General features: G+C 43.6%; 1 protein-coding gene across 1 annotated transcript in view; it reads right to left on the reverse strand.

The window, feature by feature from the left end:
* POLR3B (RNA polymerase III subunit B) overlaps positions 1-13490 on the reverse strand; it is a 165510-nt gene that overhangs the window by 135727 nt on the left and 16293 nt on the right. The window lies entirely within an intron of this gene.

The raw sequence follows: 13490 nt of genomic DNA on the forward strand, positions 1-13490 counted from the left end.
CAATGTGGCCGAGCAAATGTTCAATTCTTTTCCTCGGACCGAGTGGTCCTAAGAAATAAATAGCCCCATACAAGTCTACGGGTCTGTGAAGAAAGTTGGACCGCACACAGATGACAAAATGGAGAATTTTCCACCTCTGGGAAAATAGATCTCACTCTAGTCAGGGTGGGTTCCAGAGTCAGACGGCGGCCGGGCCGGGACCCAGACGGCGGCCGGGGCGGGACCCAGACTGCGGCCGGGGCGGGACCCAGACGGCGGCCGGGGCGGGACCCAGACGGCGGCCGGGGCGGGACCCAGACGGCGGCCGGGGCGGGACCCAGACGGCGGCCGGGGCGGGACCCAGACGGCGGCCGGGGCGGGACCCAGACGGCGGCCATTATAATCGGACTATTTTTAGGATAAGCAATCAATATCAGTTCCTTCCCCAATAAGAACACATTCATGTCACCTTTGGGACACCATTAACCAAGAAGTGTTTTTCCTACTTATAAAAAGGTGGAATGTCCCTTTTAAAATGACAGTATACAACGCACAAAAAGGTTTAAAAGGGAATGTCTATAGTAATAAACGAAAAAAAAAAAAAAACAAGAAAAGAAATAAGCTGCCTTCTCCCCATGTGTAGCAAACATAATCGGGAGCAGCCGTGATCAAAAAAACATTTATAAAGGATCAAGAGCGGCGCCCGCGGCCTCTGCAGTGTGTAGCAGGGACTGATCATCAGAGGATAGGACCACAGCACATGATGTAAAGCCTCTCTGAGCGCACGTACAGCTGGCAAACACTCTCAGGACCTAATACCCGGCAGCCTCAGGAGCATCTCATGCCGATACTGTTCCCAGAGATGTAATTGCAAACACAAAGAAAATGGTTCTTAAAGACCATTTTATAATCAGATGTTTCAAGGATGTGCCAAAAAATAATTTATACATGAGATGAGCTGGTCAGAAGAATCTCTACAGATCCGGAAAGTGCCAATCACATCCCCAAATGGAGACGCAGCCACACGTGTACTGTGACATGCTAAGGAAATCATTATACTCAGTTATAAGAACTAGAAACCACATTTGTAACAGATTTCACAATAAAAGTTGCATACATTATACCACAGATCTCTTAGATCTGATGAGGCTGGTGTAATTACTTTGATAATCCATGTCAAAATGGCTGAACAGTCCTATTTGAAAGTTTAAAATAAATCTCAGCCCAGCAATCCTGACTGACAGCTGGTCTGGGTACCTCCTCCCTGCTGTTGGATCTCCACCCACCTAGCGTAACTGACAGCTCCTCAGTGTCCCTCCCACATGCAGCTGCTGAATCTCCACCTACAAAGACTGACAGACAGCTCCTCAGTGTCCTTCCTCCCTGCTGCTGAATCTCCACACACCTAACTTGATTGACAGTTCCTCAGTGTGTCTCTCTCTCACACGCAGCTGCTGAATCTCAACCTATACAGCCTGACAGCTCCTCAGTGTCCCACCATCCTGCTGTTGAGATCTCACACTGCTCAGTACAAGCTGCAGCTGTGAATAGTGCAGGCTGAGAGAAGATTAAATACACTTGAACTCATTTCCTTTATCACTTTTTAGCCTGACTCATGGTAACATCAGGATCACACATCACAGATTCAATACGGCCGTTGAAGAGACTTCGTAACCCCAAGCCAGAGGCCCCACACACTCCCCATGTAAATTGTGGTGTCCACTATCCATCATGTCACTGACAGCCTCCTGTAGTAGGCCTGTCATTTCTATCCAGGCCTTATCCAGTGGTTGTCTGAGCATATGATATTGATGAGCCATCCTTAGGATAGGTCATCGATATAAAATCTGTGAGGGTCCGACATCAGGCACCCCCTCACCGGAGCTGGAAGAAAATGATAAGTGTGGTGAAGTGTTTGAGAGCCCCACCACATCTGATATTGATGGTCTTTCCTTTGCCCATAGAACCCATTTATTGCATCTGGTCACATTTTAGACTGAAGTAGCCCATAATACACTTCTACTCTCAAAAGACACCAGCTTTGGTCATTTCACGCCTGGGGCCACATTCAGCATTTGGACAGTATTTTACATCAGTCTTTGTATCAGTAGGTTTGGTGGGCTCTCCATGCATGTGCTGTGACACAGCCGGGACACATGCAGCTGCGGCGCTGATCAGCTGATCGGCCGGAGCGATCCAGGAAGTTGGGTTCCCATGAAGCAGCAGACCCAGAACAGCGACACTAATAAGGACGGGCTCCAGACAGCAGAGAGCTCAGAAGCCGGCTCACTGAATATATCGCTTGGTCCATAGCTCCCATTCCAGAGTCACTGGGACTATCCCAATACGAGGACTCAGTCCCGCCTCGTGAATTATTTGTCCTGACTTCTAATACCACACTCCAACGTGCATAGTAGTATTCTAGAGGTAAAGAAAGCCAGATTTTTCTTTATAAAATTACTTAAAAAAAAAAAACAACAATACTGCAAAAATATAATTCTCTTTTTTGTGAGTCTCACCAGGACAAGAACCCACAACCTCTAGAATTGCAGGCAGGAGCTAAAGCAATTGAGCCACAGGCCTGCCACCCAGGCAGATTATACTCATCTACAATGTTTCTCTATTTACAACAGCGTATTTCTATTCCCCAGTATTCTCAAGAGAGAATACAAGATCTTTTGTCTGAACCCTCATCACAGAGAAAACACGTGGGCCATACTGTATGCTAACCCCAACGTATCCATTAATGGACAAGTAAACTCTTATGATTTGGGGTTTTCTGTGTTTTTTGTGCACTCCCTCAGGCTATGTGCACACGCTGCGGATTCACACGCACGGAATCGCAGGTAAAGTGACCTGCGGTTTTCCCCTGCGGTTTCACACCTCTGCTATGTTAAAGGTGTGAAACCGCAGCGGAATCCGCAGAAACAATTGACATGCTGCGGTTTATAAACCGCAGCAAAACCGCGCGGAAAAAAACCGCAGCGTGAGCACAGCGGGTTTTAAAACCCATAGGGTTACATGGTACTGTACCATATCTGCGGAACTGCTGCAGTTCCGTAGGGCCAAAAACGCTGCGGAACCGCAGCAGAATCCGCAGCGTGTGCACATAGCCTTATACATAATGTTACTTTGTACTGGGTCCAGCTGGGAAGTTCTGTTCTGACAGTATTAATGGAAAGAGGTTTCCTTAGGGCCAGTGCACACATTGCAGATTTGTCACTTTTTTTCCCCCTTCTGTGCAGATATTTCTTGTCTCCAGCAAAGTGAATGAGAGCCCTCAGGTCTCATGCACACGTTAGCTTATTTTTGACTTGCAGATGCGGTGCAGATCTAAATCTGCAGGGTGTGTCAATACTTTCAGCATTTTTTTGGTGAATAAAACTAACTTTATTAAACACGTCCTGCTGACAAAAGACATGTAATCTGCACCAAAAAAAAACACACCAAAACCTGCTTCCAAGACAGCAAGTTTTGCCTGCAGAAAAAAAAAAAAAAACACGTTTGAACACCGCCTTAAAAGTCTAATCACAAACGATCTGTGCCGAACTTTGCAATTTTTCTACTACAGAAAGCTAAACAACCCTCACCCATAATCTCTCCAATCTACTTGTATCCCAATAGATCAGCCCCGTGTAGAAATGATTGTTTGCAGCGCCCCCTAGTGGATATGTTCCAAATAAAAAGCTGCATCCTAAGGCCTCAGTCACCCATCAGTTTTTTTGATCGACATTTCTGTGCCGAAACACATAACAGGTGTAACTCGTTGATTAATTTTATTAAAGTGCAAATATTTTCGTTTAGTAATTCCACCATGCTTTTCACTGCAGCTCCACTTGTTCATTCTAGCTCCTATTTATTAGATCCTCGACATTACTAGCACAGGATGATTCTGTAGTGCAAAGCGACTAAATTACAAGATGATAAAGGAGGTATCTGAAGTATTCTGTGGAAATCAGGGCCAATAATGATGAGCCTAAAGATCCGGATTAAAGTACAAATTGGTTTAGTAAAAAAGTAATTGTCTGGATGATTAATGACCTGCATGGTGTCCAGTATTCTAGGATATCAGAACACATTGGTATGAAATATCATCTGGAAATGCGGTATGGTAAGCTCGCACCCCATTAACCCATTCACGCGTTAGGGCCACAAGTGTGAAGGGGGCTCAGAAGCGGAGCCCCCTCTACACGCAGGAGATGTATTATTTAGCTGGCTGTTAACGATTTACATGCTGCAAGTCTATTTATGACAGCAACATTTGCATAGATAAATAGAGAGAAACACACATGCAAATACATATGCACACATTAAATACATATCATACATACTACCGTTCAAAATTTTAGGTTCACCCAGACAATTTAGTGTTTTCCACGAAAACTCATAATTTTATTAATCAAATGAGTTGCCAAGTGAATTTAAAATCTAGTCCGGACATTGACGAGGTTCGAAAAAAAGATTTTCCTTTGAAATAATAATTTTCTCCATCAAACTTTGCTTTCATCACAGAATGCTCCCTTTGCAGCAATTACAGCATTGCAGACCTTTGGCATTCTAGCAGTTAATTTGCGGCGTAATCTGGAGAAATTTCACCCCATGCTTCCAGAAGCCCCTCCCACAAGTTGGTTTGGCTTGATGGGCACTTTTTAGTACCATACGGTCAAGCTGATCCCTCAACAGCTCAATGGGGTTGCGATCTGGTGACTGCGCTGGCCACTCCAGTACAGATAGAATACCAGCTCCATGCTTCTTCCCTAAATAGTTCTTGCATAATTTGGAGGTGTGCTTTGGGTCATTGTCCTGTTGTAGGATGAAGTTGGCTCCAATCAAGCGCTGTCCACAGGGTATGGCATGGCGTTGCAAAATGGAGTGATAGCCTTCCTTATTCAAAATCCCTTTTACCCTGTACAAATCTCCCACTTTACCGGCACCAAAGCAACCCCAGACCATCACATTACCTCCACCATGCTTGACTGATGGTGTCAGGCACTCTTTCCAGCATCTCTTCAGTTGTTCTGTGTCTCAGAAATGTTCTTCTGTGTGATCCAAACACCACAAACTTGGATTTGTCTGTCCATAACACTTTTTTCCAATCTTCCTCTGTCCAATGTCTGTGATCTTTTGCCCATATTAATCTTTTCCTTTTGTTAGCCAGTATCAAATAGGGCTTTTTCTTTGCCACTGTGCCCTGAGGGCCAGCATCCCGGATACACCTCTTGACTGTAGACGTTGACACTGGCGTTTTGCGTGTACTATTTAATGAAGCTGCCAGTTGAGGACCTGTGAGGCGTCGATTTCTCAAACTACAGACTCTAATGTACTTGTCTTGTTGCTCAGCTGTGCAGCCGGGCCTCCCACTTCTCTTTCTACTCTGGTTAGAGCCTGTTTGTGTTCTCCTCTGAAGGGAGTAGTATACATCGTTGTAGGAAATCTACAGTTTCTTGGCAATTTCTCGCATGGAATAGCCTTCATTTCTAAGAACAAGAATAGACTGTCGAGTTTCACATGAATGTTCTTTCTTCTGGCTATTTTGAGAGTTTAATGGAACCAACAAATGTAATTCTCCAGATTCTCAACTAGCTCAAAGGAAGGTCAGGTTTATAGTTTCTCTAATCAGCCAAACTGTTTTCAGCTGTGCTAACATACTTGCACAAGCGTTTCCAAGAGTATTTCCACCATCCATTAGCCTTCTTACACAGTTAGCAAACACAAAGTACCATAAGAACACTGGAGTGATGGTTGTTGGAAATGGGCCTCTACACACCTATGAAGATATTGCATTATAAACCAGATGTTTGCAAATAGAATAGTCATTAACAATGTATAGAGTGTATTTCTGAATCATTTAATGCTAGCTTCATTGGAAAAAAACGTGCTTTTCTTTCAAAAATAAGGAAATGTCCAAGTGACCCTAAACTTTGGAATGATAGTGTGAATATATATATATATATATATATATATATATATATATATATATATATATATATACAGTGCCTACAAGTAGTATTCAACCCCCTGCAGATTTAGCAGGTTTGATAAGATGCAAATAAGTTAGAGCCTTCAAACTTCACACAAGAGCAGGATTTATTAACAGATGCATAAATCTTACAAACCAAAAAGTTATGTTGCTCAGTTAAATTTTAATAAATTTTAAACATACAAGTGTGGGTCAATTATTATTCAACCCCTAGGTTTAATATTTTGTGGAATAACCCTTGTTTGCAATTACAGCTAATAATCGTCTTTTATAAGACCTGATCAGGCCGGCACAGGTCTCTGGAGTTATCTTGGCCCACTCCTCCTTGCAGATCTTCTCCAAGTTATCTAGGTTCTTTGGGTGTCTCATGTGGACTTTAATCTTGAGCTCCTTCCACAAGTTTTCAATTGGGTTAAGGTCAGGAGACTGACTAGGCCACTCCAACACCTTGATTTTTTGCCTCTTGAACCAGGCCTTGGTTTCCTTGGCTGTGTGCTTTGGGTCGTTGTCTTGTTGGAAGATGAAATGACGACCCATCTTAAGATCCTTGATGGAGGAGCGGAGGTTCTTGGCCAAAATCTCCAGGTAGGCCGTGCTATCCATCTTCCCATGGATGCGGACCAGATAGCCAGGCCCCTTGGCTGAGAAACAGCCCCACAGCATGATGCTGCCACCACCATGCTTGACTGTAGGGATGGTATTCTTGGGGTAGTATGCAGTGCCATCCAGTCTCCAAAAGTCACGTGTGTGGTTGGCACCAAAGATCTCGATCTTGGTCTCATCAGACCAGAGAACCTTGAACCAGTCTGTCTCAGAGTCCTCCAAGTGATCATGAGCAAACTGTAGACGAGCCTTGACATGACGCTTTGAAAGTAAAGGTACCTTACGGGCTCGTCTGGAACAGAGACCATTGCGGTGGAGTACGTTACTTATGGTATTGACTGAAACCAATGTCCCCGCTGCCATGAGATCTTCCCGGAGCTCCTTCCTTGTTGTCCTTGGGTTAGCCTTGACTCTTCGGACAAGCCTGGCCTCGGCACGGGAGGAAACTTTCAAAGGCTGTCCAGGCCGTGGAAGGCTAACAGTAGTTCCATAAGCCTTCCACTTCCGGATGATGCTCCCAACAGTGGAGACAGGTAGGCCCAACTCCTTGGAAAGGGTTTTGTACCCCTTGCCAGCCTTGTGACCCTCCACGATCTTGTCTCTGATGGCCTTGGAATGCTCCTTTTCTTTCCCATGTTGACCATGTATGAGTGCTGTTCACAAGTTTGGGGAGGGTCTTAAATAGTCAGAAAAGGCATGAAAAAGATAATTAATCCAAACATGTGAAGCTCATTGTTCTTTGTGCCTGAAATACTTCTTAATTCTTTAGGGGAACCAAACAGAATTCTGGTGGTTTGAGGGGTTGAATAATAAATGACCCTCTGAATAAACTTTTCACAATTTAAAAAAAAATTAAACAAAGAAATAACATTCTTTTTTGCTGCAGTGCATTTCACACTTCCAGGCTGATCTACAGTCCAAATGTCACAATGCCAAGTTAATTCCAAATGTGTAAACCTGCTAAATCTACAGGGGGTTGAATACTACTTGTAGGCACTGTGTATATGTATATATATATGTATATATATATATATATATATATATATATATATATATATATATATATATATATATTTTTTTTTTTACACATTTACATACACACACTAAAAAAAACTCTGCTTTGCCCCCTTTAAAACAAAAAAAATAATAGGGGGAAAAAAAAAAAAAAAAACTACAGAGCTGAGGGGTTTTTTTTGTCACCACACCTCCCTAAAAAATAAAAATAAATAAAATGCTTAAAAAAAGTAATCAAAACTTTGTATGTACCCCAATTTGGAAGCAATAAAAAAAAAAAGTCAGCTCACCTCGCAAAAAATGAGCCCTCACACAGCGGCATCAACGTTACAGATTTCGGAAAATTGAGATATATTGAATTGTGTATACAAAGAAAAATTTTCTATTTTTTCTCCCAAAAATGAAGAGTCATTATTTTATAACTGTACAAGGATTTTTTTTATGACCATAAAACAGAAACTGTGGCAGTAAACAGCAGCATCTAAGGGGTTAAATGGCAGGGATGAGAGCTGGCTCTGATCACTACAGTTACAGGCTGGTATAACACAGCCAGCACATGGATCAGCTCCTGAAACTCCAGATCCCCCCCACCCACTTTGTCCCGCTGTAGAATAACACAAAGATTTGCTTGGCCCCCATTCCCTTATGGAGCTCACTGATAGATACTCAGTTAACTCACTCTGCAGACAGCAGTACACTGTGCAACATGAAGACTACAGAAAGCAAACAATGCAAATGTTTAAATGAACCCAGTTACAAAAATTAAAAAAAAAAAAAAAAAAAAAAAAAATTGAACATGAATAAAATACGAAAAAATAAATAAATAATTTTGGACACTCCCTACAGACACAGAGCCATTATGGCGTCATCCCTCAGCCTTGAGCTTTGTAGTGTTTGTACCCAGACTATAAAGTTTATTTCTGCACTCCATGCAAATTCCTTTTGTGAACCCGGAGCCAACAGCCCCCTTATTCAGAAATCGGGGTGATCCTTCTACCCTACAATCTTAATTAATGACTCCACTCATATTTAAAGAGGCAGTAATGGGAAAGATCAGTGGGACAAGTCGACAATGACTATCGAGGGTCTGATGGTAGCAAGCTCCACAGATCCCACCTTCCTGCTGGGATCATGCATCTCCGTTCAAGGAATCGATTGTGGCACCCCCCCCCCCCCCCCAGTAATTGGACCCTACTAACCCTAGATCCATAGTGTAGGGTCTTTTTTTTTTTTTTTTTTTAATTCGTTTATTAAGCCATAAACAGGCGTACAATATACATACTGGTATATAATGCTAAACATAATATAAAATATACATATGTTCATACGACATTGAAATATAAGGCAAAGTGTGCGTACCAGTTGTATACAGATTAAATCAAAGTATAATCTCGATTAAATCACAATGGTCTTGTGTTATTACTTGAGTGATGAAATCTACCTAGCTTCTAAACCGTACCTGCTCCTACAAAAACATAAGCCTAAACTATTCCGCAGCCTACTTCCACACAATCAATCATTTATTATGTGACATCTCCACTCTACAAAGTGAGGTGAGAGGAGTTCCACCTCTCCCAAATCTTTACAAATTTACCCGGGCACCCTCGGTTTTGATATAGTGTGCGTTCATATGGGATGATCGAATTCACTAAATTAATCCAGGACCCGAGACAGTTAGATGAACCTCCCATCCACCCCAATGCCAGGACCTTTCGTGCCATCAACAGCGTCTCCCGTACAAAAATCCCAACATATTGACCCTCCCATGTCTCCTCATCCCAAACCCCAAACATTCAGACCAGTGGTTCAAGGGGAACAAGAATTTGTACCAAGGATGTTAATAATGATGTCACCTCTTTCCAATATTGCGCAACAACAGGACAGCACCAGATCATATGAATAAAGTCTGCATCTATTGAGTGGCATCTCAAACATTCCAATGACGGGTAACGGCCCATCTTAAAGAGTCAAGTTGGAGTCAAATATGATTGATTAATAATATACAATTGTATCATCCTGTTGTTGACAGATGGAGATACCCAGATTGGTGACTCCAGGATTTCCTCCCACTCCTCTCCCTGTGTATCCGGGATGAGCCACTCCCATTTTTTTTTTGTAACGGAGTCTATGATGGATCCTGTCCCCACTGACAACATATATGTATATAGAGAGGAGACCCTGGCGGCCCTGTGACTTAAGTATCCCTATCAAGGGTACAGACGAAATATGGGTATCTATACCTACACATCTTATATGTGATTGAAAAGCTGACCTTAGTTGTAAATAACAAAAGAACTGGGATCTCGGGACACTGCGATTAACTTACAGTTGTTCAAAAGATAAATGATAATTACTTACCGGTAATTTGATTTTCCAGAGCCATGACAGCACCGCACATGAGAGATGGTATCCGCCCCCAGGAACAGGAAACCTGTAGCAGAGATAAAGGAAGGGGGCGGCACCTCTCTCCTCAGTTTGTTTCAGAGTATGCAAGGTAACCGCCTTATTAGTTGACATGTATTGTTTACGTCACTCTTACCACCTTCTTTTGATGTATTATCTATTATATATTTCTATATATGTTTTCCCAATATATACATATATTTGTGCACCACACAACCATCACCAAGATACGGCGGGAACAATGCGGTGCTGTCATGGCTCTGGAAAATCAAATTACCGGTAAGTAATTATCATTTTTTCCCTTCCCCATGACAGCACCGCACATGAGAGGAAAGATAGCAGAGACTCCTAGGGTGGGACAACAGCAGATAACACTTCTCCCCAAAGGCCAGATTTGAGAGCCCTAGGTCTAGCCTACAGTGTTGGAAGAAAGTGGATGGTGACGACCATACTGCTGCCTTAGAAATCCGTTCTACAGATGCATTTGCCCTTTCAGCCCAGGACGTGGCTATGGCTCTTGTGGAGTGAGCTGTTACATCCAGTGGGGGAGTCCGACCTGAGGAAGAGTAAGACCGTGAAATAGCCATACGTATCCATCGTGCAATGGTTGATTTTGAGTTTTTGGTTTTTTTTTCTTCTCCCCTTCTCCTTCTTTCCCAGTTTGTCCCCTGGAAGGAGACAAAAAGGGCCAAAGACTGTCGCCATAATTTTGCAACCTCTATATATTGGAGTAGGCAATGCCTGACATCCAAGAAATGAAAGGTTTGCTCTCCCTGGGGTTTTGGGTAGGCATAAAACGAGGGCAAAATTATTTCCTGGTCCCTGTGAATTTTGGAATTGACCTTCGGGAGGAAGGCTGGGTCAGTTTTTATGATTACTCTGTCATCCCGAAAGGTAGCATATGGGGGATTTACAGAGATAGCTTGCAGATACGTCGAGCTGAAGTCAGGGCACCAGGAGTACCGTTTTCAACATTAATGCCTTTACCGAAGTGGAAGTAATAGGCTTGAAAGGAGATGATGGGGCATTTAATACTAAGTTTAGATCCCAGGGAGCTACCTTAGTGAGTAATTTTGAGGGTCTGGTTGTGAAGGAGGTTCGAATGAACCTATAGACCCAAGGGTGATTGGCAAGTTTTTTGTTCAATAACGCACCCAGGGCAGATACTTGCACTTTTAGGGTGCTCGTGGACAGCCCTCTTTCTAGCCCTTTTTGGAGGAATTCCAGAATCTCTTTTATTGGAACTTCCTGGCTCGTTTGGATAACTGTCAGCCTGAGAACTCCAGGAACCTTTCCCAAATTTTTTGGTACTTGACTGAGGTTACGTTTTTCCCGCTAACAAGCAGGGTGGTCACCAAGGGCCTGAGAATCTCTTTGTTAAAAGGAGTCCCCTCTCAAGTTCCATGCGGTGAGATGGAGTCTGTGCAATTGAGGATGTAGTACTGGGCCCTGGTGACTAGATTTGGGATATCCAGGAGGATCCATGGGTTCGAGATAGACATGCGTCTGAGTCATGTGAACTATGCTCTTTTTGGCCAGAAGGCACGATAAGGATTACTCGTGCCTTGTCTTCTCGAATCTTTTCCCGGAATATTGGAATTAACGGAATAGGAGGAAATGCACAAGCTAGGCGAAATTCCCAGCAGTGTAGCAGTGCATCCACCCCTTCTGGGTGTTCTCTTGGGTTTAGAGAGTAGAACCTGTTTATTTTCCGATTCTTTCTTGTGGAAAATAGACTCACTTCTGGTGTGCCACATACGGCATGGACTCTTCCAAATGTCTCCAGATTTAGGGCCCACTCCCCCTGGTGTAACACATGCCGGCCTAAGAAGTCGGCCAGATGATTGACTGTCCCTTTCAAATGTGTCCCCGTCAGGGACAGAAGATTGTTTTCTGCCAACATGAAAATTTTTTTTTTTTTTTGCTTCTGCCATAAGTAATGTTGGCCATGTACCCCCTTGTCGGTTTATGTAATCTATTATGTAATAATCTATATATAAAGATTATTATTATGTAGGCTATGGCTATACTATTGTCCGATAAAATTGCAACATGTTTGCCTTGGATTTCTTCTCTTACCCGAAGAAATGCCCACTTTACAGCTGCCAGTTCTTTTAAACTGGAGGATGCTGTTCTTATTGAGGGTTCCCATTGGCCCTGTAGAATCCGGTCCGCTAGGTGTGCTCCCCAACCTATCGGACTTGTGTCTGTGGTTAGCACCACCGGATTCTGAACAGACCAGGGTACTGCCCTACTTAAGTTTTTGGCGCTCAGGCCCCATTTTAACGAGTTGTGAACTTGTGGCGACAAAACTATCTCCCGATTCAAATTGCATTGCAAGGGTCAAGATCTGCCACTGTAATTTAATTTTTTTTTTTTTTGTGTGTGTGGCTTAGCGATCACCGGACCGTCGGGATTATCGCTGTTTAAGGGACCTAGAAGTGACATCGCCCCTCTTACCGATATGGCCTGACCAGGTTGTATTTGTTGTACTTTTGATGAACGGTCCGACTCTTCCTCTCTGGGAGGACACATTGTTGTTTGATTGAATCTAACTGAATTCAGAGGAATTCTTGTCTGGTCCGGACCAACCTGGATTTTTTTTTTCTCTTAGGTTTACCATCCAGCCTAACCTGGTTAATTTCTCCAATACTTTTGTGACTGCCTCTCCACAATTCTCTTGTTGTTCCCACGACGAGGACATCGTCCAAATAGGGTAGTAGCAGTATGTTTTCTTTTCTCACACGGAACGTCATCTCTGAGAAGATCTTTGTGACTATGCGAGGGGCCCATGACACCCCGAAGGGAAGGCATTGATACTGAAGGTGAGTGGGGACCTGAGCAATCTCCACTCCCCCTTAGGTATTGTAGATGTTCTCCTTTAAATGCATGACCCCGGACCTGTGAGCGCTGGCTGGTCTCCAATTCGGGTACCAGCCCAGGCTCAAGCTGCTTAGCGGCTGCCACCTGACAAATGCACTCACGCTCAGCCTAGAATGGCCGGTGGCCCATATTGGCACATTGTAGTTAGGATTGGTTAGATGCACTACTGTCCTGTAGCAGCCCTGGCCGAGTAACCTTACCACTTTTAGGGTGCGCGCCGATTTTAAAGTTAACGGATCAATGCTCTCATGTTGAATATTGTTCTCAATGGACTGTCTGGCTTTGGCGTGAGGAACAGGTGTGTCATTTTTTATTCACTACGGCGGGGGGCTATGCAGACCTCCCGATAATGGCTTGGTTATTCAATTTGAGGCAGGTAATGCCGCCCCTGGTGTCGAAGCCTTTCCCCCCACCGAAATTTGGAGCCTAGAGAAGGTGGGTGGTGGGAATCTTTTTTTTTTTTTTCCCCACATTTTCACATACTTCTTTATCAAACGGGTATTTACTTTTAAGTGTTTGTGGCAGAAGTGGGATCTGAACCCATGCCTCCAGGGGAGACTGCGACCTGAATGCAGCGCCTTACAACGCTCGGCCATCCTGACCGTGGGAAGGGAACCTTGCGTTCCTT

Source organism: Dendrobates tinctorius, unplaced genomic scaffold, assembly GCF_039654945.1.
Source record: "Dendrobates tinctorius isolate UK_male_01 unplaced genomic scaffold, ASM3965494v1 ptg000020l, whole genome shotgun sequence".
NCBI lineage: Eukaryota > Metazoa > Chordata > Amphibia > Anura > Dendrobatidae > Dendrobates > Dendrobates tinctorius.